Here is a 27,130-nt window from a genome sequence, read left to right on the forward strand (position 1 = left end):
CCGACGAGGTAAGCCTCGCTAGCCTCCTGCAGGGCCATGACAGCGGAGCTCTGGAAGCGAAGGTCAGTCTTGAAGTCCTGGGCGATTTCTCTGACCAGGCGCTGGAATGGCAGCTTGCGAATGAGCAGCTCAGTGCTCTTCTGGTAACGACGGATTTCTCTCAGGGCGACGGTTCCAGGCCTGTAACGATGGGGCTTCTTAACACCGCCGGTGGCTGGTGCTGACTTTCTGGCGGCTTTGGTGGCCAGCTGTTTACGTGGGGCTTTGCCTCCGGTGGATTTACGGGCGGTTTGTTTTGTTCTGGCCATGGCGGTATCTCAACTGGATGATAGTCAGTTTAAGAAATGTGGCAGCCCAGCGCTGCTGGTCCTTTTATAACCGTCCGCCAAACCCTTAGCGCAACGAAGCTCTCCCATTGGACGAGTACGAGTTTAACAACGCTGATTGGCCAGAAGCAGCCACACAACGTTGAGACAGCGTCGACATACCTAGCAGATTATTTTTAGATCGCTCGGTATCCAGCCGAGCGATCTATTAATAGCAGACAGGGCCGATAACACAAAATATTCTTCGTTCAAATGAAATCCTTGGTTGTGCCGCTTGTCATGGGTAACGGTGTGTTTGCTTCTGTCCTCTTCAATGAATTATGAATGTGTGTGAGTGATTAGAAAAGAACCCAACATAGACTGCATGAAACAATCTAGATCTAGACCTAGTCTATAGACCTATGTAGATATTCTGACCCAATTCTTACCCAATTCGCCCGCTCGATCGGCGGGTAATAATAGTGTGTAAATAAATGAGGGGGAAGGATTGTAATCAAACATATTTGTTTTTAAAAACAAGAAGATATAAAATAAAAATGGTAGACTAGCGGTGGGTTAAAGAATAGAATTTTAAAATAACGACCACCCTTATTTCTTGTAGACAAGGGTTAAACGGAGCACATTTAAAGAAAAAAAGATTCTATTTACATTTGTATCTATGAGCGAATACCCCTAAAATATGTCCAGTTACTACTATTAATATGACCGCCCCCCTCCCTGTTCTGCTCGTGTAAACCAGTGTAAGTATTATACATCTATAATAATGATCTCATACTGCTAGTGAGTGACATATTGATGCGTTATTAATACAGTTTGAAACAAGTAGGGTAGGGTAGGGTTGGAAAACTCGATTTTTGTTCATTGACACACAACGAAAGCTAATTGGGTAAACTTTGGTTGTCCTGAAAAGGACAGTAGTAGGCTAGGTGGACAGTGGGCAGCAGGGTGACACTGTTTAGCTCTTGCCACCGGGTGTCTTCTGTGACTTCTTGGGCAGAAGCACGGCCTGGATGTTGGGGAGGACACCACCCTGGGCGATGGTGACACCCGACAAAAGTTTGTTCAACTCTTCGTCGTTACGGATGGCCAGCTGGAGGTGACGAGGAATGATTCTTGTCTTCTTGTTGTCTCTGGCAGCGTTGCCGGCCAACTCGAGCACTTCAGCGGCCAAATACTCGAGGACGGCGGCTAGGTAGACTGGGGCACCAGCACCGACACGCTCAGCATAGTTTCCTTTCCTCAACAGACGATGAATACGTCCGACTGGGAATTGAAGGCCTGCCCTGGAGGAGCGAGACTTGGACTTTCCCTTGACTTTACCGCCTTTTACCACGTCCGGACATTGTGAGTTGGTTAGGAGCGAGAAGAGTATAGCGACACAGCGATTGCGGCTGTAGGCTATGAATGAAGACTTAACGGCGAGATCGGCCCTTTTATACGAAACGGCGAGGAAATCCGTTCGTCACCAAGCGAGCGTTCTGATTGGCTGCGTAGCGGCTTGGCGTTCGTACTCGTACTCGTACTCTCCAAATTTCCTCGCCGTTTCATATAAAAGGGCGGCCGGCGGTGGGTTCGCCTCATTTCTGTTCAAGCCGTTGAAAAGAAAACAACATGCCACCTAAAGTTTCTTCCAAGGGAGCCAAGAAGGCCGGTAAGGCTAAAGCCGTACGCACCGGTGACAAGAAAAAAGAAGAGGAGGAGAAAGGAAAGCTACAGCATCTACATTTACAAAGTCTTGAAGCAGGTGCACCCTGACACTGGCATTTCCTCCAAGGCCATGTCCATCATGAACTCCTTCGTCAACGACATCTTTGAGCGCATTTCAGCTGAAGCCAGCCGTCTTGCCCACTACAACAAGCGCAGCACCATCACCTCCAGGGAGATCCAGACCGCTGTCCGTCTCCTCCTGCCCGGTGAGCTGGCCAAACACGCCGTCAGTGAAGGCACCAAGGCTGTCACCAAGTACACCACCAGCAAATAAACACAACAGCAAACAACCACCTGGCTTGCTTGTTGTGTGGCTCTACTACTCGGCCCTTTTCAGGGCCTCCACCCATTCCCAATTAGCTCGGTTTGGTTTACATTGAACGAGTTTTCCCTCCCTTATCCACCTACCCACCCACTCTGTGTAGCTGCCATGTTACAGTTGTTTTTTGTTTAGTCATTCTTTTCTTTAATAAGTAGAGATAGATATACATACATACATAGGCCTGCATAGTAATATGCCTATCCCAACAACTGCACACACTATTCTCTTAACACATTTCATGCTAATTCTATCCTTTAAACTAGACATAAAAAGGCCACATACTTATTACTGGGTGGCTCCTTTTTTTAAAAAACACTATTTCATTCTGCATCTCACACAGGGCATCAGCACACCTCTATGCATATCATTTATTGTGTGTTGTTTGGCATAGATCCAAGGGATGAATGGGATTTAATAGTTTTAATTCAGATTATAAGGCTGGCTGTTGTAATAGGAATTATTAGCCAACACTTTGATTCTTATCACCAGTGCTAACTGCCATTTTCATTACAATACATCCATTCTGGTGGGTTGGTTTTTTTCTGTCTTCATTATATAATATGTTGAACATAACTGTGTGAATGTGGCTTTTGGTGTTTTTATTATTTTTGTTTTTCTTTCATTAAAGCTACCATGTCAGATTGCTAAGGCATGCATCTGCCACCATTTGTTCACTGATTTATTTTTTTCCTACTACCATCATATCATATGATTCTTTTTGTTTTGTCTTTTGCTAGTCCTGGCTTGAAAATGAGTTGGTTACACTTCTGCACAACATACATTCTCTTTAACAAGACAAAACAACAATTAAATACTCTGAACTTTTTTTTTTATTATCATATATATACTTTTTTTTTTTTCAAATTACAGAAAATAAAAAATAACATGAGCTCAAGTACACAGCTTTCAAGAAGTTCATGGTTTTCTTTGCCAGCCCGCACAATGATTTCAGCACAGATTAAAATTTAAACAATCAAAAGGAGGTTGATCTCTTACCGGCTGACGAGAAAGTTTGCGCAGAAGCATCATTTCTTAAGTCCTTGGTCAGTTGGAGTTGTAAAATGATGAGGTTTTCTTAACATTTGCCCTGGGGCATACATTTATGGTCCTGGTACTAGTTCTATACTGACAAGGATTCTTTCAAAGCAACTTGAGCCCAAAGGGAAGTATTTATATGCCTGCAACATAGCTGTGATTAATAAAGAATGAATTTCAATGCAAAAAATAATAATTTGAATCCCTGCAAGCTCCTTTCACATAAACCAGAGAGAAAAAAATGTATGCCAGTCTATAACATATACAAAATAAATAAATAAGATTGAATATAAAGATTTTTTTTATTCCTCTCATTAGTTCAACCCTTCTCTTTTTATATAAACACCCAAGGCAGACACTTGAGTAAATTAATATCCTTCCATATATTATAGAAACATAAATAAATATGTGTAAAAAGTATTTCATATATGTATATTTTTTTTAATATATATAAATATATATATATATATATATAAAATATATATATATATATATATATATATATATATATATATATATATATATATATATATATATATATATATATAATGTAAAAATATTGAATAGACGAATATTGTATATATGTCTATATATACGTATGTATATAATGCATGTTTTGTGTATATATATATATATATATTATATATATATATATATATATATATATATATATATATATATATATATATTTACATGTGTGTCTAAATGTATATTCATTGAATATATATTTGAATGTATATTCAAATATATATATTTGAGTGTAGACGAAAGACGCTCAAGTAAAATAATATCCTTCAGAATATTATAATTATAAGTTTTTTTTTTCTACCCCAGCAAACAGAAGGATATATATATACACACATATATATAATTTATATTTACAAATATATATCATATAAGAATTAATATATATATTCATAATATATAAGGATATAATACAAATATATATATATATATATATATATATATGTATAAATAAATAAATTATATATATAGATATATTCATATATAATGTATTTATTATGTAAATATATATATATATGTATATATCAGTGTGTATATATAAAGGTATGTATATATGTTCCAATATATTTATTTGTTTGTTCGGATACATATATATCTGTTGTGTGTATTAAATTGCGCTCTTCTGTCAGTTTTTTCATTTGACGACAGTCGGTTAAGGTACTGGCCCCAGCCTAAAGATATTAGTAGAGCCTTCATAATGTGATGCCATGGGTTAGCAAAAAATAAATGAAGAAAAATCACATAGCAGGACAAATTGACATTTTACATGCTTTCAAACTTAAACTGAAATCAGAAAATGATGTGAAATTCATCTTGTGTATATAGAAAAATAAGCATTGTGCCAAAATCCTAATCATTGGTTTTAAAAATGACACCAGCTTAATTTAAAAACTGGAAATTGTTTTGCCCTGGCGGATGAGATACCGGTAGCCGACACAGGGTTTACAGGCTGATAAAAGAAAGCGGTATACTTAAAGACAAAAGAATACCCTGTGTTAAAGCGGAACCAGCTAAGATTAAAGCTTAAAGTAAAGGCCTGCCCTGTCGCAGAATGTTAAAGTGGCCGGTGAAAGATCCCCGCGCCAGGCTAAAAGCAAGCTGTACACTTATTACTTAACGAGAGCTTCTTCAGGTCTTGTCTGTAGGACAATTCAGTCACAATAACAGGCAGACCAGGCCAGCCCTGGATATAAGCTAATTCATTTTATGCGGTGCTTCGACAGTCAATGAATATGGAGCTGCGGTCAGACTTTCAAACAAACCGCCTGAGTATTTAAAATGGGAAACAATATTTATTAATATTATCACCAACTAGATCTAGATTATATAGGCTACAAGGAAACCCAGAACCAGACTGGAAAGAAGTAAATTTACTCCCACTAATGATGACTTCTCACTAATACTAATAATTAAAAAAATGTTTAAAAAAATTAATTGCTCAAACCTAATAATCATTACAATCAAGCATCAAGTCTGATAGCCAACATTGGACCTAAAATCTAGATCTATTAGTTTTTACTGAACTAAATCTTATGTTAGCTACTAATAATTACTAATGCATTCAATTATTAATACCTAGGCTACTCATTCCTACAGAATCTAGAAATTCTAGATCTAGACTCTAGAGAAATACTGGCGTCCCAGGCCAACCTAACCTTTTAAGCAACATCCTTAATTAGCATTTAATTTACCATGGATCGCCTGCCTTTTTTTTTTCACCGTGAAATTATTATTGTAATTTTTGAAACAGTATTTTGAATAGATCCACCCTCCTGTTTATATTATTTTAGTTAAGCTAGAGCGTTAGATCTAGAATTCTAGATCGACGCCTAGTTGCGTGTTTTAAAATAAAGCCAGAATATTAATAGACTGAAAATAAATGTGCCAGTTGTCGTGGGAAAAGGTTAAAAGAATAATTAATAAATGAAAAGCATTGAACTATTTCTCAAACATTAAATTAGTAGACTTGTAGGCGGCTAGATCTAGATCTATGTGATGAGTTGGATTAAAATTGAATGAATTCGTGCAGAATGTTTCGGAAGGAGTGAGTGAGCGGGAGACCCAAAAAAGTTAAAGTATCGCCTTTCCGATAGATCATTTCACATGAAAGCGATAGTTAAAGGACAGGTCGGATGCAGGGGGCACCTGGTTTTCTGATTTTAGTCAAGGAAAATGGGGAAAATGTATTTATTTTGTATTTTACAACGCGCGATGCTCGAAAATTAGTAGCTCAGGGAAGTCTACCGGTGGTTACCGCCTCAGGTTAAAAATAGCGACCAATGGCTGTAGAGGGAAAAAAAGGCACATAGTATTCGATATTAAAACAATGTTTCGCTTTTGTGGCGATTTAGGGCGTTTTTTATTATTGAAATAATATGAGGAAAGCAGTGAAATCATTATTGTAGCCAGAAAAGGACGAATAACTGCTGATTTCGTTTGAGTATATTTATAAGCCCCAATTTTCTCGCCCAATTTTCTCACACCGATGTCTACGGCCATACCACGTTGAAAATACCGGTTCTCGTCCGATCACCGCAGTCAAGCAACGTCGGGCGTGGTTAGTACTTAGATGGGTGACCGCTTGGGAACACCACGTGTTGTATGACTTTTTTTCATCTTTGTCTTTTGTTTTTACCCCACTGGACACCTATTCTTACCACCTGTACTCTTTCCTAAGTTCACCACATACCTGTGAACACTTTTGTAATATCGAAATATTTTTTGTTTGTTTCTTTTGTGCCTTCACGGTAGGCTACCTCGACCCTCCCCACCCATGGAAACAAACCCCTTAAAAACCAAAGGAAAGATGACCACTCTGCCCAAATTAAATAAATAAACTAAGTAGGCTACAACCAAATAATTGTACAATCAAACCTAAGTAATAAGGAGGAAGAAGTAACTCAGTAAGTAAGGGGTAGGTATGGAAAACATTCGTGTAGGGGTTACAACCACTCGAGCTAATTCGGAAACGTATGGGTGGCCCTAATAAGGGCCGGATGGGTAGAACAAATGGGTGGTCCTGGGTTGAGTTTAACCGCCGAAGCCGTACAGGGTGCGACCTTGACGTTTCAGAGCATAGACGACATCCATAGCAGTGACGGTCTTCCTCTTGGCGTGCTCAGTGTAGGTGACGGCATCACGGATGACATTTTCAAGGAACACCTTGAGGACACCTCTGGTTTCTTCGTAGATCAGACCAGAGATACGTTTGACACCACCTCTGCGAGCAAGACGACGGATGGCTGGCTTGGTGATACCTTGGATGTTATCACGCAACACCTTCCTGTGACGCTTGGCGCCTCCTTTGCCGAGTCCCTTACCACCCTTGCCTCGGCCAGACATATTGAATTTTTTTTCTTTGTTGATGAACGAGTGTTCGAAAAACGCCGTCTGCAGAGAAACTCGCTCCTTATATACGGTCCTGGGCTCGAGTTCGTTCAATATGGCGGACACCGCCCAACCAAAAGCGGTCGGCGAATGAGCCAGCCAATGAAAAAGCAGCTTGCCGTGTCGACTGGAATGTTGCTGGCTTGTCGGCTAACGGTGTCGTTTTCAAAGTCATTTTTTCACCTATTCTGCTATGCGACCCTTGGATAAAAAATAAGAGTTTCATTGCCCACACGTGTAGGCATAGAAAAGATCCACGTTTGTCATGTTAAAATATGGTATTAGACGTTATTTTCACCGTTTTGTGCGAATAAAACTGAAATATTTCCCTACACCTAATTATGCGAGTACGAGCGAGCTCATTATGCGAGTACGAGAGAATCTCGAACGCTGATTGGTCGAGTACGAACGAAATAATATTCTCGTACTCCGCTCCGTACTCGCAGTGGTTTGTTTACATCGTGAAACGAATAGGTTAGTTAGGCTTCTAATAATTAAATAATCTATGGCGTGTAGTCGTTAAGAATAATTTCTGCTCTCCGATTAAGATCTAGATATCTAGCTCTAACCCTAAAGGGTTTTTCTTTTTTTATATATTTTAAAAAGCAATGGATAGGGTGGTGGGTGGGTGGGTGAAAGAAAAATATAAAATTTATTCTCTCCTTTCTTCACATTTGAGATAAATAAAACAATATCAACAGCATGCATACACGAATTCAAATAGCAATGTGATGTGTGAGTTGAATTTAAAGAGATAAATGAATAGAACCTATCTCCCGCATCCCCCAGAATAATACTAATAGATGTAGTAGTAGTAGTAGAGTGGCAGACATGGGCAGGGGGTGTAGTGGGTGGGTGGGTGGAAACTCGTGAGGTGGGGGACCTTCACTGCTAATCTGAACGTTGTCAGGTGGTCCTAAAAAGGACCTTGGTTGAGGACAGGGGGTGGTGGTTTGACGTCCTGGCTAGCTGATGTCCTTGGGCATGATGGTGACACGCTTGGCGTGGATGGCGCACAGGTTGGTGTCTTCAAACAGACCGACGAGGTAAGCCTCGCTAGCCTCCTGCAGGGCCATGACAGCGGAGCTCTGGAAGCGAAGGTCAGTCTTGAAGTCCTGGGCGATTTCTCTGACCAGGCGCTGGAATGGGCAGCTTGCGAATGAGCAGCTCAGTGCTCTTCTGGTAACGACGGATTTCTCTCAGGGCGACGGTTCCAGGCCTGTAACGATGGGGCTTCTTAACACCGCCGGTGGCTGGTGCTGACTTTCTGGCGGCTTTGGTGGCCAGCTGTTTACGTGGGGCTTTGCCTCCGGTGGATTTACGGGCGGTTTGTTTTGTTCTGGCCATGGCGGTATCTCAACTGGATGATAGTCAGTTTAAGAAATGTGGCAGCCCAGCGGCTGGGTCCTTTTATAAACCGTCCCGCCAAACCCTTAGCGCAACGAAGCTCTCCCATTGGACGAGTACGAGTTTAACAACGCTGATTGGCCAGAAGCAGCCACACAACGTTGAGACAGCGTCGACATACCTAGCAGATTATTTTTAGATCGCTCGGTATCCAGCCGAGCGATCTATTAATAGCAGACAGGGCCGATAACACAAAATATTCTTCGTTCAAATGAAATCCTTGGTTGTGCCGCTTGTCATGGGTAACGGTGTGTTTGCTTCTGTCCTCTTCAATGAATTATGAATGTGTGTGAGTGATTAGAAAAGAACCCAACATAGACTGCATGAAACAATCTAGATCTAGACCTAGTCTATAGACCTATGTAGATATTCTGACCCAATTCTTACCCAATTCGCCCGCTCGATCGGCGGTAATAATAGTGTGTAAATAAATGAGGGGGAAGGATTGTAATCAAACATATTTGTTTTTAAAAAACAAGAAGATATAAAATAAAAATGGTAGACTAGCGGTGGGTTAAAGAATAGAATTTTAAATAACGACCACCCTTATTTCTTGTAGACAAGGGTTAAACGGAGCACATTTAAAGAAAAAAAAGATTCTATTTACATTTGTATCTATGAGCGAATACCCCTAAAATATGTCCAGTTACTACTATTAATATGACCGCCCCCCCTCCCTGTTCTGCTCGTGTAAACCAGTGTAAGTATTATACATCTATAATAATGATCTCATACTGCTAGTGAGTGACATATTGATGCGTTATTAATACAGTTTGAAACAAGTAGGGTAGGGTAGGGTTGGAAAACTCGATTTTTTGTTCATTGACACACAACGAAAGCTAATTGGGTAAACTTTGGTTGTCCTGAAAAGGACAGTAGTAGGCTAGGTGGACAGTGGGCAGCAGGGTGGGACACTGTTTAGCTCTTGCCACCGGGTGTCTTCTGTGACTTCTTGGGCAGAAGCACGGCCTGGATGTTGGGGAGGACACCACCCTGGGCGATGGTGACACCGACAAAAGTTTGTTCAACTCTTCGTCGTTACGGATGGCCAGCTGGAGGTGACGAGGAATGATTCTTGTCTTCTTGTTGTCTCTGGCAGCGTTGCCGGCCAACTCGAGCACTTCAGCGGCCAAATACTCGAGGACGGCGGCTAGGTAGACTGGGGCACCAGCACCGACACGCTCAGCATAGTTTCCTTTCCTCAACAGACGATGAATACGTCCGACTGGGAATTGAAGGCCTGCCCTGGAGGAGCGAGACTTGGACTTTCCCCTTGACTTTACCGCCTTTACCACGTCCGGACATTGTGAGTTGGTTAGGAGCGAGAAGAGTATAGCGACACAGCGATTGCGGCTGTAGGCTATGAATGAAGACTTAACGGCGAGATCGGCCCTTTTATACGAAACGGCGAGGAAATCCGTTCGTCACCAAGCGAGCGTTCTGATTGGCTGCGTAGCGGCCTTGGCGTTCGTACTCGTACTCGTACTCTCCAAATTTCCTCGCCGTTTCATATAAAAGGGCGGCCGGCGGTGGGTTCGCCTCATTTCTGTTCAAGCCGTTGAAAAGAAAACAACATGCCACCTAAAGTTTCTTCCAAGGGAGCCAAGAAGGCCGGTAAGGCTAAAGCCGTACGCACCGGGGTGACAAGAAAAAGAAGAGGAGGAGAAAGGAAAGCTACAGCATCTACATTTACAAAGTCTTGAAGCAGGTGCACCCTGACACTGGCATTTCCTCCAAGGCCATGTCCATCATGAACTCCTTCGTCAACGACATCTTTGAGCGCATTTCAGCTGAAGCCAGCCGTCTTGGCCCACTACAACAAGCGCAGCACCATCACCTCCAGGGAGATCCAGACCGCTGTCCGTCTCCTCCTGCCCGGTGAGCTGGCCAAACACGCCGTCAGTGAAGGCACCAAGGCTGTCACCAAGTACACCACCAGCAAATAAACACAACAGCAAAACAACCACCTGGCTTGCTTGTTGTGTGGCTCTACTACTCGGCCCTTTTCAGGGCCTCCACCCATTCCCAATTAGCTCGGTTTGGTTTACATTGAACGAGTTTTCCCTCCCTTATCCACCTAACCCACCCACTCTGTGTAGCTGCCATGTTACAGTTGTTTTTTGTTTAGTCATTCTTTTCTTTTAATAAGTAGAGATAGATATACATACATACATAGGCCTGCATAGTAATATGCCTATCCCAACAACTGCACACACTATTCTCTTAACACATTTCATGCTAATTCTATCCTTAAACTAGACATAAAAAAGGCCACATACTTATTACTGGGTGGCTCCTTTTTTTAAAAAACACTATTTCATTCTGCATCTCACACAGGGCATCAGCACACCTCTATGCATATCATTTATTGTGTGTTGTTTGGCATAGATCCAAGGGATGAATGGGATTTAATAGTTTTTATTCAGATTATAAGGCTGGCTGTTGTAATAGGAATTATTAGCCAACACTTTGATTCTTATCACCAGTGCTAACTGCCATTTTCATTACAATACATCCATTCTGGTGGGTTGGTTTTTTTCTGTCTTCATTATATATGTTGAACATAACTGTGTGAATGTGGCTTTTGGTGTTTTTTATTATTTTTGTTTTTCTTTCATTTAAAGCTACCATGTCAGATTGCTAAGGCATGCATCTGCCACCATTTGTTCACTGATTTATTTTTTTCCTACTACCATCATATCATATGATTCTTTTTGTTTTGTCTTTTGCTAGTCCTGGCTTGAAAATGAGTTGGTTACACTTCTGCACAACATACATTCTCTTTAACAAGACAAAACAACAATTAAATACTCTGAACTTTTTTTTTTATTATCATATATATACTTTTTTTTTTTTCAAATTACAGAAAAATAAAAAATAACATGAGCTCAAGTACACAGCTTTCAAGAAGTTCATGGTTTTCTTTGCCAGCCCGCACAATGATTTCAGCACAGATTAAAATTTAAACAATCAAAAGGAGGTTGATCTCTTACCCTCTTACCGGCTGACGAGAAAGTTTGCGCAGAAGCATCATTTCTTAAGTCCTTGGTCAGTTGGAGTTGTAAAATGATGAGGTTTTCTTAACATTTGCCCTGGGGCATACATTTATGGTCCTGGTACTAGTTCTATACTGACAAGGATTCTTTCAAAGCAACTTGAGCCCAAAGGGAAGTATTTATATGCCTGCAACATAGCTGTGATTAATAAAGAATGAATTTCAATGCAAAAAATAATAATTTGAATCCCTGCAAGCTCCTTTCACATAAACCAGAGAGAAAAAAATGTATGCCAGTCTATAACATATACAAAATAAATAAATAAGATTGAATATAATATAAAGATTTTTTTTATTCCTCTCATTAGTTCAACCCTTCTCTTTTTATATAAACACCCAAGGCAGACACTTGAGTAAATTAATATCCTTCCATATATTATAGAAACATAAATAAATATGTGTAAAAAGTATTTCATATATGTATATTTTTTTTTAATATATATAAATATATATATATATATATATAATATATATATATATATATATATATATATATATATATATATATATATATATATATATATATATATAATGTAAAAAATATTGAATAGACGAATATTGTATATATGTCTATATATACGTATGTATATATATGCATGTTTTGTGTATATATATATATATATATATATATATATATATATATATATATATATATATATATATATATATATATATTTACATGTGTGTCTAAATGTATATTCATTGAATATATATTTGAATGTATATTCAAATATATATATTTGAGTGTAGACGAAAGACGCTCAAGTAAAATAATATCCTTCAGAATATTATAATTATAAGTTTTTTTTTTCTACCCCAGCAAACAGAAGGATATATATATACACACATATATATAATTTATATTTACAAATATATATCATATAAGAATTAATATATATATTCATAATATATAAGGATATAATACAAATATATATATATATATATATATATATATGTATAAATAAATAAATTATATATATAGATATATTCATATATAATGTATTTATTATGTAAATATATATATATATGTATATATCAGTGTGTATATATAAAGGTATGTATATATGTTCCAATATATTTATTTGTTTGTTCGGATACATATATATCTGTTGTGTGTATTAAATTGCGCTCTTCTGTCAGTTTTTTCATTTGACGACAGTCGGTTAAGGTACTGGCCCCAGCCTAAAGATATTAGTAGAGCCTTCATAATGTGATGCCATGGGTTAGCAAAAAATAAATGAAGAAAAATCACATAGCAGGACAAATTGACATTTTACATGCTTTCAAACTTAAACTGAAATCAGAAAATGATGTGAAATTCATCTTGTGTATATAGAAAAATAAGCATTGTGCCAAAATCCTAATCATTGGTTTTAAAAATGACACCAGCTTAATTTAAAAACTGGAAATTGTTTTGCCCTGGCGGATGAGATACCGGTAGCCGACACAGGGTTTACAGGCTGATAAAAGAAAGCGGTATACTTAAAGACAAAAGAATACCCTGTGTTAAAGCGGAACCAGCTAAGATTAAAGCTTAAAGTAAAGGCCTGCCCTGTCGCAGAATGTTAAAGTGGCCGGTGTGAAAGATCCCCGCGCCAGGCTAAAAGCAAGCTGTACACTTATTACTTAACGAGAGCTTCTTCAGGTCTTGTCTGTAGGACAATTCAGTCACAATAACAGGCAGACCAGGCCAGCCCTGGATATAAGCTAATTCATTTTATGCGGTGCTTCGACAGTCAATGAATATGGAGCTGCGGTCAGACTTTCAAACAAACCGCCTGAGTATTTAAAATGGGAAACAATATTTATTAATATTATCACCAACTAGATCTAGATTATATAGGCTACAAGGAAACCCAGAACCAGACTGGAAAGAAGTAAATTTACTCCCACTAATGATGACTTCTCACTAATACTAATAATTAAAAAAATGTTTAAAAAAATTAATTGCTCAAACCTAATAATCATTACAATCAAGCATCAAGTCTGATAGCCAACATTGGACCTAAAATCTAGATCTATTAGTTTTTACTGAACTAAATCTTATGTTAGCTACTAATAATTACTAATGCATTCAATTATTAATACCTAGGCTACTCATTCCTACAGAATCTAGAAATTCTAGATCTAGACTCTAGAGAAATACTGGCGTCCCAGGCCAACCTAACCTTTTAAGCAACATCCTTAATTAGCATTTAATTTACCATGGATCGCCTGCCTTTTTTTTTTCACCGTGAAATTATTATTGTAATTTTTGAAACAGTATTTTGAATAGATCCACCCTCCTGTTTATATTATTTTAGTTAAGCTAGAGCGTTAGATCTAGAATTCTAGATCGACGCCTAGTTGCGTGTTTTAAAATAAAGCCAGAATATTAATAGACTGAAAATAAATGTGCCAGTTGTCGTGGGAAAAGGTTAAAAGAATAATTAATAAATGAAAAGCATTGAACTATTTCTCAAACATTAAATTAGTAGACTTGTAGGCGGCTAGATCTAGATCTATGTGATGAGTTGGATTAAAATTGAATGAATTCGTGCAGAATGTTTCGGAAGGAGTGAGTGAGCGGGAGACCCAAAAAAGTTAAAGTATCGCCTTTCCGATAGATCATTTCACATGAAAGCGATAGTTAAAGGACAGGTCGGATGCAGGGGGCACCTGGTTTTCTGATTTTAGTCAAGGAAAATGGGGAAAATGTATTTATTTTGTATTTTACAACGCGCGATGCTCGAAAATTAGTAGCTCAGGGAAGTCTACCGGTGGTTACCGCCTCAGGTTAAAAATAGCGACCAATGGCTGTAGAGGGAAAAAAAGGCACATAGTATTCGATATTAAAACAATGTTTCGCTTTTGTGGCGATTTAGGGCGTTTTTTATTATTGAAATAATATGAGGAAAGCAGTGAAATCATTATTGTAGCCAGAAAAGGACGAATAACTGCTGATTTCGTTTGAGTATATTTATAAGCCCCAATTTTCTCACACCGATGTCTACGGCCATACCACGTTGAAAATACCGGTTCTCGTCCGATCACCGCAGTCAAGCAACGTCGGGCGTGGTTAGTACTTAGATGGGTGACCGCTTGGGAACACCACGTGTTGTAGACTTTTTTTCATCTTTTGTCTTTTGTTTTTACCCCACTGGACACCTATTCTTACCACCTGTACTCTTTCCTAAGTTCACCACATACCTGTGAACACTTTTGTAATATCGAAATATTTTTTGTTTGTTTCTTTTGTGCCTTCACGGTAGGCTACCTCGACCCTCCCCACCCATGGAAACAAACCCCTTAAAAACCAAAGGAAAGATGACCACTCTGCCCAAATTAAATAAATAAACTAAGTAGGCTACAACCAAATAATTGTACAATCAAACCTAAGTAATAAGGAGGAAGAAGTAACTCAGTAAGTAAGGGGTAGGTATGGAAAACATTCGTGTAGGGGTTACAACCACTCGAGCTAATTCGGAAACGTATGGGTGGCCCTAATAAGGGCCGGATGGGTAGAACAAATGGGTGGTCCTGGGTTGAGTTTAACCGCCGAAGCCGTACAGGGTGCGACCTTGACGTTTCAGAGCATAGACGACATCCATAGCAGTGACGGTCTTCCTCTTGGCGTGCTCAGTGTAGGTGACGGCATCACGGATGACATTTTCAAGGAACACCTTGAGGACACCTCTGGTTTCTTCGTAGATCAGACCAGAGATACGTTTGACACCACCTCTGCGAGCAAGACGACGGATGGCTGGCTTGGTGATACCTTGGATGTTATCACGCAACACCTTCCTGTGACGCTTGGCGCCTCCTTTGCCGAGTCCCTTACCACCCTTGCCTCGGCCAGACATATTGAATTTTTTTTCTTTGTTGATGAACGAGTGTTCGAAAAAACGCCGTCTGCAGAGAAACTCGCTCCTTATATACGGTCCTGGGCTCGAGTTCGTTCAATATGGCGGACACCGCCCAACCAAAAGCGGTCGGCGAATGAGCCAGCCAATGAAAAAGCAGCTTGCCGTGTCGACTGGAATGTTGCTGGCTTGTCGGCTAACGGTGTCGTTTTCAAAGTCATTTTTTCACCTATTCTGCTATGCGACCCTTGGATAAAAAATAAAGAGTTTCATTGCCCACACGTGTAGGCATAGAAAAGATCCACGTTTGTCATGTTAAAATATGGTATTAGACGTTATTTTCACCGTTTTGTGCGAATAAAACTGAAATATTTCCCTACACCTAATTATGCGAGTACGAGCGAGCTCATTATGCGAGTACGAGAGAATCTCGAACGCTGATTGGTCGAGTACGAACGAAATAATATTCTCGTACTCCGCTCCGTACTCGCAGTGGTTTGTTTACATCGTGAAACGAATAGGTTAGTTAGGCTTCTAATAATTAAATAATCTATGGCGTGTAGTCGTTAAGAATAATTTCTGCTCTCCGATTAAGATCTAGATATCTAGCTCTAACCCTAAAGGGTTTTTCTTTTTTATATATTTTAAAAAGCAATGGATAGGGTGGTGGGTGGGTGGGTGAAAGAAAAATATAAAATTTATTCTCTCCTTTCTTCACATTTGAGATAAATAAAACAATATCAACAGCATGCATACACGAATTCAAATAGCAATGTGATGTGTGAGTTGAATTAAAGAGATAAATGAATAGAACCTATCTCCCGCATCCCCCAGAATAATACTAATAGATGTAGTAGTAGTAGTAGAGTGGCAGACATGGGCAGGGGGTGTAGTGGGTGGGTGGGTGGAAACTCGTGAGGTGGGGGACCTTCACTGCTAATCTGAACGTTGTCAGGTGGTCCTAAAAAGGACCTTGGTTGAGGACAGGGGGTGGTGGTTTGGGCTTAAAAGAAACCTCTTAAGCACGCTCACCACGGATACGTCTGGCTAGCTGGATGTCCTTGGGCATGATGGTGACACGCTTGGCGTGGATGGCGCACAGGTTGGTGTCTTCAAACAGACCGACGAGGTAAGCCTCGCTAGCCTCCTGCAGGGCCATGACAGCGGAGCTCTGGAAGCGAAGGTCAGTCTTGAAGTCCTGGGCGATTTCTCTGACCAGGCGCTGGAATGGCAGCTTGCGAATGAGCAGCTCAGTGCTCTTCTGGTAACGACGGATTTCTCTCAGGGCGACGGTTCCAGGCCTGTAACGATGGGGCTTCTTAACACCGCCGGTGGCTGGTGCTGACTTTCTGGCGGCTTTGGTGGCCAGCTGTTTACGTGGGGCTTTGCCTCCGGTGGATTTACGGGCGGTTTGTTTTGTTCTGGCCATGGCGGTATCTCAACTGGATGATAGTCAGTTTAAGAAATGTGGCAGCCCAGCGCTGCTGGTCCTTTTATAACCGTCCGCCAAACCCTTAGCGCAACGAAGCTCTCCCATTGGACGAGTACGAGTTTAACAACGCTGATTGGCCAGAAGCAGCCACACAACGTTGAGACAGCGTCGACATACCTAGCAGATTATTTTTAGATCGCTCGGTATCCAGCCGAGCGATCTATTAATAGCAGACAGGGCCGATAACACAAAATATTCTTCGTTCAAATGAAATCCTTGGTTGTGCCGCTTGTCATGGGTAACGGTGTGTTTGCTTCTGTCCTCTTCAATGAATTATGAATGTGTGTGAGTGATTAGAAAAGAACCCAACATAGACTGCATGAAACAATCTAGATCTAGACCTAGTCTATAGACCTATGTAGATATTCTGACCCAATTCTTACCCAATTCGCCCGCTCGATCGGCGGTAATAATAGTGTGTAAATAAATGAGGGGGAGGATTGTAATCAAACATATTTGTTTTTAAAAACAAGAAGATATAAAATAAAAATGGTAGACTAGCGGTGGGTTAAAGAATAGAATTTTAAAATAACGACCACCCTTATTTCTTGTAGACAAGGGTTAAACGGAGCACATTTAAAGAAAAAAAGATTCTATTTACATTTGTATCTATGAGCGAATACCCCTAAAATATGTCCAGTTACTACTATTAATATGACCGCCCCCCTCCCTGTTCTGCTCGTGTAAACCAGTGTAAGTATTATACATCTATAATAATGATCTCATACTGCTAGTGAGTGACATATTGATGCGTTATTAATACAGTTTGAAACAAGTAGGGTAGGGTAGGGTTGGAAAACTCGATTTTTGTTCATTGACACACAACGAAAGCTAATTGGGTAAACTTTGGTTGTCCTGAAAAGGACAGTAGTAGGCTAGGTGGACAGTGGGCAGCAGGGTGACACTGTTTAGCTCTTGCCACCGGGTGTCTTCTGTGACTTCTTGGGCAGAAGCACGGCCTGGATGTTGGGGAGGACACCACCCTGGGCGATGGTGACACCCGACAAAAGTTTGTTCAACTCTTCGTCGTTACGGATGGCCAGCTGGAGGTGACGAGGAATGATTCTTGTCTTCTTGTTGTCTCTGGCAGCGTTGCCGGCCAACTCGAGCACTTCAGCGGCCAAATACTCGAGGACGGCGGCTAGGTAGACTGGGGCACCAGCACCGACACGCTCAGCATAGTTTCCTTTCCTCAACAGACGATGAATACGTCCGACTGGGAATTGAAGGCCTGCCCTGGAGGAGCGAGACTTGGACTTTCCCTTGACTTTACCGCCTTTACCACGTCCGGACATTGTGAGTTGGTTAGGAGCGAGAAGAGTATAGCGACACAGCGATTGCGGCTGTAGGCTATGAATGAAGACTTAACGGCGAGATCGGCCCTTTTATACGAAACGGCGAGGAAATCCGTTCGTCACCAAGCGAGCGTTCTGATTGGCTGCGTAGCGGCTTGGCGTTCGTACTCGTACTCGTACTCTCCAAATTTCCTCGCCGTTTCATATAAAAGGGCGGCCGGCGGTGGGTTCGCCTCATTTCTGTTCAAGCCGTTGAAAAGAAAACAACATGCCACCTAAAGTTTCTTCCAAGGGAGCCAAGAAGGCCGGTAAGGCTAAAGCCGTACGCACCGGTGACAAGAAAAAGAAGAGGAGGAGAAAGGAAAGCTACAGCATCTACATTTACAAAGTCTTGAAGCAGGTGCACCCTGACACTGGCATTTCCTCCAAGGCCATGTCCATCATGAACTCCTTCGTCAACGACATCTTTGAGCGCATTTCAGCTGAAGCCAGCCGTCTTGCCCACTACAACAAGCGCAGCACCATCACCTCCAGGGAGATCCAGACCGCTGTCCGTCTCCTCCTGCCCGGTGAGCTGGCCAAACACGCCGTCAGTGAAGGCACCAAGGCTGTCACCAAGTACACCACCAGCAAATAAACACAACAGCAAACAACCACCTGGCTTGCTTGTTGTGTGGCTCTACTACTCGGCCCTTTTCAGGGCCTCCACCCATTCCCAATTAGCTCGGTTTGGTTTACATTGAACGAGTTTTCCCTCCCTTATCCACCTACCCACCCACTCTGTGTAGCTGCCATGTTACAGTTGTTTTTTGTTTAGTCATTCTTTTCTTTAATAAGTAGAGATAGATATACATACATACATAGGCCTGCATAGTAATATGCCTATCCCAACAACTGCACACACTATTCTCTTAACACATTTCATGCTAATTCTATCCTTTAAACTAGACATAAAAAGGCCACATACTTATTACTGGGTGGCTCCTTTTTTTAAAAAACACTATTTCATTCTGCATCTCACACAGGGCATCAGCACACCTCTATGCATATCATTTATTGTGTGTTGTTTGGCATAGATCCAAGGGATGAATGGGATTTAATAGTTTTAATTCAGATTATAAGGCTGGCTGTTGTAATAGGAATTATTAGCCAACACTTTGATTCTTATCACCAGTGCTAACTGCCATTTTCATTACAATACATCCATTCTGGTGGGTTGGTTTTTTTCTGTCTTCATTATATATGTTGAACATAACTGTGTGAATGTGGCTTTTGGTGTTTTTATTATTTTTGTTTTTCTTTCATTAAAGCTACCATGTCAGATTGCTAAGGCATGCATCTGCCACCATTTGTTCACTGATTTATTTTTTTCCTACTACCATCATATCATATGATTCTTTTTGTTTTGTCTTTTGCTAGTCCTGGCTTGAAAATGAGTTGGTTACACTTCTGCACAACATACATTCTCTTTAACAAGACAAAACAACAATTAAATACTCTGAACTTTTTTTTTTATTATCATATATATACTTTTTTTTTTTTCAAATTACAGAAAATAAAAAATAACATGAGCTCAAGTACACAGCTTTCAAGAAGTTCATGGTTTTCTTTGCCAGCCCGCACAATGATTTCAGCACAGATTAAAATTTAAACAATCAAAAGGAGGTTGATCTCTTACCGGCTGACGAGAAAGTTTGCGCAGAAGCATCATTTCTTAAGTCCTTGGTCAGTTGGAGTTGTAAAATGATGAGGTTTTCTTAACATTTGCCCTGGGGCATACATTTATGGTCCTGGTACTAGTTCTATACTGACAAGGATTCTTTCAAAGCAACTTGAGCCCAAAGGGAAGTATTTATATGCCTGCAACATAGCTGTGATTAATAAAGAATGAATTTCAATGCAAAAAATAATAATTTGAATCCCTGCAAGCTCCTTTCACATAAACCAGAGAGAAAAAAATGTATGCCAGTCTATAACATATACAAAATAAATAAATAAGATTGAATATAAAGATTTTTTTTATTCCTCTCATTAGTTCAACCCTTCTCTTTTTATATAAACACCCAAGGCAGACACTTGAGTAAATTAATATCCTTCCATATATTATAGAAACATAAATAAATATGTGTAAAAAGTATTTCATATATGTATATTTTTTTTAATATATATAAATATATATATATATATATATAATATATATATATATATATATATATATATATATATATATATATATATATATATATATATATATAATGTAAAAATATTGAATAGACGAATATTGTATATATGTCTATATATACGTATGTATATATATGCATGTTTTGTGTATATATATATATATATATATATATATATATATATATATATATATATATATATATATATATATATATATATTTACATGTGTGTCTAAATGTATATTCATTGAATATATATTTGAATGTATATTCAAATATATATATTTGAGTGTAGACGAAAGACGCTCAAGTAAAATAATATCCTTCAGAATATTATAATTATAAGTTTTTTTTTTCTACCCCAGCAAACAGAAGGATATATATATACACACATATATATAATTTATATTTACAAATATATATCATATAAGAATTAATATATATATTCATAATATATAAGGATATAATACAAATATATATATATATATATATTATATATGTATAAATAAATAAATTATATATATAGATATATTCATATATAATGTATTTATTATGTAAATATATATATATATGTATATATCAGTGTGTATATATAAAGGTATGTATATATGTTCCAATATATTTATTTGTTTGTTCGGATACATATATATCTGTTGTGTGTATTAAATTGCGCTCTTCTGTCAGTTTTTTCATTTGACGACAGTCGGTTAAGGTACTGGCCCCAGCCTAAAGATATTAGTAGAGCCTTCATAATGTGATGCCATGGGTTAGCAAAAAATAAATGAAGAAAAATCACATAGCAGGACAAATTGACATTTTACATGCTTTCAAACTTAAACTGAAATCAGAAAATGATGTGAAATTCATCTTGTGTATATAGAAAAATAAGCATTGTGCCAAAATCCTAATCATTGGTTTTAAAAATGACACCAGCTTAATTTAAAAACTGGAAATTGTTTTGCCCTGGCGGATGAGATACCGGTAGCCGACACAGGGTTTACAGGCTGATAAAAGAAAGCGGTATACTTAAAGACAAAAGAATACCCTGTGTTAAAGCGGAACCAGCTAAGATTAAAGCTTAAAGTAAAGGCCTGCCCTGTCGCAGAATGTTAAAGTGGCCGGTGAAAGATCCCCGCGCCAGGCTAAAAGCAAGCTGTACACTTATTACTTAACGAGAGCTTCTTCAGGTCTTGTCTGTAGGACAATTCAGTCACAATAACAGGCAGACCAGGCCAGCCCTGGATATAAGCTAATTCATTTTATGCGGTGCTTCGACAGTCAATGAATATGGAGCTGCGGTCAGACTTTCAAACAAACCGCCTGAGTATTTAAAATGGGAAACAATATTTATTAATATTATCACCAACTAGATCTAGATTATATAGGCTACAAGGAAACCCAGAACCAGACTGGAAAGAAGTAAATTTACTCCCACTAATGATGACTTCTCACTAATACTAATAATTAAAAAAATGTTTAAAAAAATTAATTGCTCAAACCTAATAATCATTACAATCAAGCATCAAGTCTGATAGCCAACATTGGACCTAAAATCTAGATCTATTAGTTTTTACTGAACTAAATCTTATGTTAGCTACTAATAATTACTAATGCATTCAATTATTAATACCTAGGCTACTCATTCCTACAGAATCTAGAAATTCTAGATCTAGACTCTAGAGAAATACTGGCGTCCCAGGCCAACCTAACCTTTTAAGCAACATCCTTAATTAGCATTTAATTTACCATGGATCGCCTGCCTTTTTTTTTTCACCGTGAAATTATTATTGTAATTTTTGAAACAGTATTTTGAATAGATCCACCCTCCTGTTTATATTATTTTAGTTAAGCTAGAGCGTTAGATCTAGAATTCTAGATCGACGCCTAGTTGCGTGTTTTAAAATAAAGCCAGAATATTAATAGACTGAAAATAAATGTGCCAGTTGTCGTGGGAAAAGGTTAAAAGAATAATTAATAAATGAAAAGCATTGAACTATTTCTCAAACATTAAATTAGTAGACTTGTAGGCGGCTAGATCTAGATCTATGTGATGAGTTGGATTAAAATTGAATGAATTCGTGCAGAATGTTTCGGAAGGAGTGAGTGAGCGGGAGACCCAAAAAAGTTAAAGTATCGCCTTTCCGATAGATCATTTCACATGAAAGCGATAGTTAAAGGACAGGTCGGATGCAGGGGGCACCTGGTTTTCTGATTTTAGTCAAGGAAAATGGGGAAAATGTATTTATTTTGTATTTTACAACGCGCGATGCTCGAAAATTAGTAGCTCAGGGAAGTCTACCGGTGGTTACCGCCTCAGGTTAAAAATAGCGACCAATGGCTGTAGAGGGAAAAAAAGGCACATAGTATTCGATATTAAAACAATGTTTCGCTTTTGTGGCGATTTAGGGCGTTTTTTATTATTGAAATAATATGAGGAAAGCAGTGAAATCATTATTGTAGCCAGAAAAGGACGAATAACTGCTGATTTCGTTTGAGTATATTTATAAGCCCCAATTTTCTCACACCGATGTCTACGGCCATACCACGTTGAAAATACCGGTTCTCGTCCGATCACCGCAGTCAAGCAACGTCGGGCGTGGTTAGTACTTAGATGGGTGACCGCTTGGGAACACCACGTGTTGTAGACTTTTTTTCATCTTTTGTCTTTTGTTTTTACCCCACTGGACACCTATTCTTACCACCTGTACTCTTTCCTAAGTTCACCACATACCTGTGAACACTTTTGTAATATCGAAATATTTTTTGTTTGTTTCTTTTGTGCCTTCACGGTAGGCTACCTCGACCCTCCCCACCCATGGAAACAAACCCCTTCAAAAACCAAAGGAAAGATGACCACTCTGCCCAAATTAAATAAATAAACTAAGTAGGCTACAACCAAATAATTGTACAATCAACCTAAGTAATAAGGAGGAAGAAGTAACTCAGTAAGTAAGGGGTAGGTATGGAAAACATTCGTGTAGGGGTTACAACCACTCGAGCTAATTCGGAAACGTATGGGTGGCCCTAATAAGGGCCGGATGGGTAGAACAAATGGGTGGTCCTGGGTTGAGTTTAACCGCCGAAGCCGTACAGGGTGCGACCTTGACGTTTCAGAGCATAGACGACATCCATAGCAGTGACGGTCTTCCTCTTGGCGTGCTCAGTGTAGGTGACGGCATCACGGATGACATTTTCAAGGAACACCTTGAGGACACCTCTGGTTTCTTCGTAGATCAGACCAGAGATACGTTTGACACCACCTCTGCGAGCAAGACGACGGATGGCTGGCTTGGTGATACCTTGGATGTTATCACGCAACACCTTCCTGTGACGCTTGGCGCCTCCTTGCCGAGTCCCTTACCACCCTTGCCTCGGCCAGACATATTGAATTTTTTTTCTTTGTTGATGAACGAGTGTTCGAAAAACGCCGTCTGCAGAGAAACTCGCTCCTTATATACGGTCCTGGGCTCGAGTTCGTTCAATATGGCGACACCGCCCAACCAAAAGCGGTCGGCGAATGAGCCAGCCAATGAAAAAGCAGCTTGCCGTGTCGACTGGAATGTTGCTGGCTTGTCGGCTAACGGTGTCGTTTTCAAAGTCATTTTTTCACCTATTCTGCTATGCGACCCTTGGATAAAAAATAAAGAGTTTCATTGCCCACACGTGTAGGCATAGAAAAGATCCACGTTTGTCATGTTAAAATATGGTATTAGACGTTATTTTCACCGTTTTGTGCGAATAAAACTGAAATATTTCCCTACACCTAATTATGCGAGTACGAGCGAGCTCATTATGCGAGTACGAGAGAATCTCGAACGCTGATTGGTCGAGTACGAACGAAATAATATTCTCGTACTCCGCTCCGTACTCGCAGTGGTTGTTTACATCGTGAAACGAATAGGTTAGTTAGGCTTCTAATAATTAAATAATCTATGGCGTGTAGTCGTTAAGAATAATTTCTGCTCTCCGCATTAAGATCTAGATATCTAGCTCTAACCCTAAAGGGTTTTTCTTTTTTATATATTTAAAAAGCAATGGATAGGGTGGTGGGTGGGTGGGTGAAAGAAAAATATAAAATTTATTCTCTCCTTTCTTCACATTTGAGATAAATAAAACAATATCAACAGCATGCATACACGAATTCAAATAGCAATGTGATGTGTGAGTTGAATTAAAGAGATAAATGAATAGAACCTATCTCCCGCATCCCCCAGAATAATACTAATAGATGTAGTAGTAGTAGTAGAGTGGCAGACAGGGCCAGGGGGTGTAGTGGGTGGGTGGGTGGAAACTCGTGAGGTGGGGGACCTTCACTGCTAATCTGAACGTTGTCAGGTGGTCCTAAAAAGGACCTTGGTTGAGGACAGGGGGTGGTGGTTTGGGCTTAAAAAGAAACCTCTTAAGCACGCTCACCACGGATACGGTCTGGCTAGCTGGATGTCCTTGGGCATGATGGTGACACGCTTGGCGTGGATGGCGCACAGGTTGGTGTCTTCAAACAGACCGACGAGGTAAGCCTCGCTAGCCTCCTGCAGGGCCATGACAGCGGAGCTCTGGAAGCGAAGGTCAGTCTTGAAGTCCTGGGCGATTTCTCTGACCAGGCGCTGGAATGGCAGCTTGCGAATGAGCAGCTCAGTGCTCTTCTGGTAACGACGGATTTCTCTCAGGGCGACGGTTCCAGGCCTGTAACGATGGGGCTTCTTAACACCGCCGGTGGCTGGTGCTGACTTTCTGGCGGCTTTGGTGGCCAGCTGTTTACGTGGGGCTTTGCCTCCGGTGGATTTACGGGCGGTTTGTTTTGTTCTGGCCATGGCGGTATCTCAACTGGATGATAGTCAGTTTAAGAAATGTGGCAGCCCAGCGCTGCTGGTCCTTTTATAACCGTCCGCCAAACCCTTAGCGCAACGAAGCTCTCCCATTGGACGAGTACGAGTTTAACAACGCTGATTGGCCAGAAGCAGCCACACAACGTTGAGACAGCGTCGACATACCTAGCAGATTATTTTAGATCGCTCGGTATCCAGCCGAGCGATCTATTAATAGCAGACAGGGCCGATAACACAAAATATTCTTCGTTCAAATGAAATCCTTGGTTGTGCCGCTTGTCATGGGTAACGGTGTGTTTGCTTCTGTCCTCTTCAATGAATTATGAATGTGTGTGAGTGATTAGAAAGAACCCCACATAGACTGGCATGAAACAATCTAGATCTAGACCTAGTCTATAGACCTATGTAGATATTCTGACCCAATTCTTACCCAATTCGCCCGCTCGATCGGCGGTAATAATAGTGTGTAAATAAATGAGGGGGAAGGATTGTAATCAAACATATTTGTTTTTAAAAACAAGAAGATATAAAATAAAAATGGTAGACTAGCGGTGGGTTAAGAATAGAATTTTAAAATAACGACCACCCTTATTTCTTGTAGACAAGGGTTAAACGGAGCACATTTAAAGAAAAAAAGATTCTATTTACATTTGTATCTATGAGCGAATACCCCTAAAATATGTCCAGTTACTACTATTAATATGACCGCCCCCTCCCTGTTCTGCTCGTGTAAACCAGTGTAAGTATTATACATCTATAATAATGATCTCATACTGCTAGTGAGTGACATATTGATGCGTTATTAATACAGTTTGAAACAAGTAGGGTAGGGTAGGGTTGGAAAACTCGATTTTTGTTCATTGACACACAACGAAAGCTAATTGGGTAAACTTTGGTGTCCTGAAAAGGACAGTAGTAGGCTAGGTGGACAGTGGGCAGCAGGGTGACACTGTTTAGCTCCTTGCCACCGGGTGTCTTCTGTGACTTCTTGGGCAGAAGCACGGCCTGGATGTTGGGGAGGACACCACCCTGGGCGATGGTGGACACCCGACAAAAGTTTGTTCAACTCTTCGTCGTTACGGATGGCCAGCTGGAGGTGACGAGGAATGATTCTTGTCCTTCTTGTTGTCTCTGGCAGCGTTTGCCGGCCAACTCGAGCACTTCAGCGGCCAAATACTCGAGGACGGCGGCTAGGTAGACTGGGGCACCAGCACCGACACGCTCAGCATAGTTTCCTTTCCTCAACAGACGATGAATACGTCCGACTGGGAATTGAAGGCCTGCCCTGGAGGAGCGAGACTTGGACTTTCCCTTGACTTTACCGCCTTTACCACGTCCGGACATTGTGAGTTGGTTTAGGAGCGAGAAGAGTATAGCGACACAGCGATTGCGGCTGTAGGCTATGAATGAAGACTTAAACGGCGAGATCGGCCCTTTTTATACGAAACGGCGAGGAAATCCGTTCGTCCACCAAGCGAGCGTTCTGATTGGCTGCGTAGCGGCTTGGCGTTCGTACTCGTACTCGTACTCTCCAAATTTTCCTCGCCGTTTCATATAAAAGGGCGGCCGGCGGTGGGTTCGCCTCATTTCTGTTCAAGCCGTTTGAAAAGAAAACAACATGCCACCTAAAGTTTCTTCCAAGGGAGCCAAGAAGGCCGGTAAGGCTAAAGCCGTACGCACCGGTGACAAGAAAAAGAAGAGGAGGAGAAAGGAAAGCTACAGCATCTACAT

The 27,130-nt window shown here is 40.1% G+C and overlaps 3 non-coding genes across 3 annotated transcripts; all 3 read left to right on the forward strand.

The window, feature by feature from the left end:
• The first annotated feature begins 6,402 nt into the window (after positions 1-6,402).
• LOC131932161 (5S ribosomal RNA) lies at positions 6,403-6,521 on the forward strand. Its single transcript, XR_009384491.1, has one exon. It is a non-coding gene; the product is annotated as a 5S ribosomal RNA (ribosomal RNA).
• An 8,230-nt stretch (positions 6,522-14,751) lies between these two features.
• Positions 14,752-14,870, forward strand: LOC131932159 (5S ribosomal RNA). Its single transcript, XR_009384489.1, has one exon. It is a non-coding gene; the product is annotated as a 5S ribosomal RNA (ribosomal RNA).
• Positions 14,871-23,102: 8,232 nt separating this feature from the next.
• On the forward strand, positions 23,103-23,221 carry LOC131932160 (5S ribosomal RNA). Its single transcript, XR_009384490.1, has one exon. It is a non-coding gene; the product is annotated as a 5S ribosomal RNA (ribosomal RNA).
• Positions 23,222-27,130: the final 3,909 nt, after the last annotated feature.

This window comes from Physella acuta, unplaced genomic scaffold (assembly GCF_028476545.2).
Source record: "Physella acuta isolate Inbredline_101_S28 unplaced genomic scaffold, ASM2847654v3 ptg002099l, whole genome shotgun sequence".
Taxonomy (NCBI): domain Eukaryota; kingdom Metazoa; phylum Mollusca; class Gastropoda; family Physidae; genus Physella; species Physella acuta.